The following is a 1,576-nucleotide window of genomic DNA, read 5'->3' as shown; positions in this document are numbered from 1 at the left end:
TTTTCTCTTTCATGATAAGGCCCATAACATCTTGGTTAGATTCCTCTACACCTTCCTGTGGTAGATAAGACACTTGTGGTTCATCTTCTTTGGTGTCTTTTGGATGAGACTTTTCTTTAGCCTTTTCATGTGCTCTAGAAAAAATTCCATCAACTTCAAGTTGCTCTTTCGAGTTGCAAACTATTGCTATGTTTTTTCTTCGACTCAAGAGTGCAACCTTTGATGCAAGACCACCTGCAAAAACATAGAGGACAATCTCATGTTGGTCATTGAATGCCTTCACAGTTTTGTTGATAACTTCCTTCTTCCTTCTCACTATTGCTTTGGCCACTTGTTGCTCGTCATCAAGATCTTTGTCAGTCCCCTCCACTTCAATATGTGCATTGCCCCATATTAAGGGCTTGTTTGTATTATTGACATAGCGATCAAGGTTGACAAAATTTTAGCTCATGCTCACTAATGTTAACACCACAAATGTATCTATGGCTCCAGAAGTAAAATTGTTGGCTAAAGGCAAGAAATTAATGCTACCAACAAGCATCTGAAACTTTATGTTCATGTGTAGAAGACCATCCTCCAAAGCAGCCATTTTCCTCCGAGTAAGAAAAGATAGTAGGATGAATTGTTTAGGCTCACTAGTCATCCTTAGCAAATAGAAGACAAGCCTCTCAAACTTGGAGGAATCCCAATTCATTCCTTCTACTCCATGTGCAGCATCCAAGATAGCTACACCAGTAGTAATTGAATATTTGTACACATTATATATTAGATCAAGGGCTTCTAAATCATACCCAACAGCATAGACTGACCAAGGAAAGGTGCTAGAAGATTCATGGGTCTCCTTTCTTCCAACAAAGAAATTCACTATGTCTCTTGCACCATTGGGTAGTGGACCTGGATCAGCCTTATGTGCTAATTTGTTTTGACATCCAATCACTACAAACACCTACAAGATTTGAGTAAACATCCTCTGTGATATTGTAGTCATTAAATAACTCTTCCCATGTTTTCAAGACACTGCTGCTGGTTGATATTGATGCATTGAAAAGTGTGACCAACTCTTCCTTTAGCACCCTGTCATGCTTTAACTGCTTTTCCCTTGTTTCCATATCTATAAGATCTTGCTTATCCCACTTATTTCTAAGAGATAATATTTTCCCTTCATTGATTTTGTTTTGCAACCTATCAATCTCTCCATCCTTTAGCCCCATCAAGCAACGAAAGGTACCCGATGATGCTTGTATTCCCTTCTTTCTAGGTCTTTCTGCTTGAGATAATAAATCACCTTTGGCATATTGTTTCATTATAAAAACCCATCCATCAAATACTTGTTGGGAGCTTACTATCATTTGATAGTCCCTTGATCCCCATTTATCCCCAATGCAAACAACAAAACTTTGAAAACATATATAGACAATAACTTTGTAAGAAACATCACAGACATGCTATTTTGTAAAAGAAAAAAAGGTAGTGTGTGATGCTCTACCTGCCAAGGTAGCCGTAGCGTGCTAGACTTGGGAAGTCCTTGTTGAGGTTTTGATGGAGATCAAAATGCCATCCATTGGTCTCTCAATTA

General features: G+C 38.3%; 1 pseudogene; it reads right to left on the bottom strand.

Annotated features, from left to right (window-relative positions):
- Window positions 1–442: 442 nt before the first annotated feature.
- LOC147433370 (uncharacterized) lies at window positions 443–1,211 on the bottom strand (annotated as a pseudogene).
- Between the last annotated feature and the right edge of the window lie 365 nt (window positions 1,212–1,576).

The sequence above is a fragment of the Adiantum capillus-veneris genome, chromosome 20, assembly GCF_014529385.1.
Source record: "Adiantum capillus-veneris isolate H3 chromosome 20, ASM1452938v2, whole genome shotgun sequence".
In the NCBI taxonomy this organism is placed as follows: domain Eukaryota; kingdom Viridiplantae; phylum Streptophyta; class Polypodiopsida; order Polypodiales; family Pteridaceae; genus Adiantum; species Adiantum capillus-veneris.
Note: the sequence above shows the minus strand (reverse complement) of the source record. Positions and strands in the feature narration are given on the sequence as shown.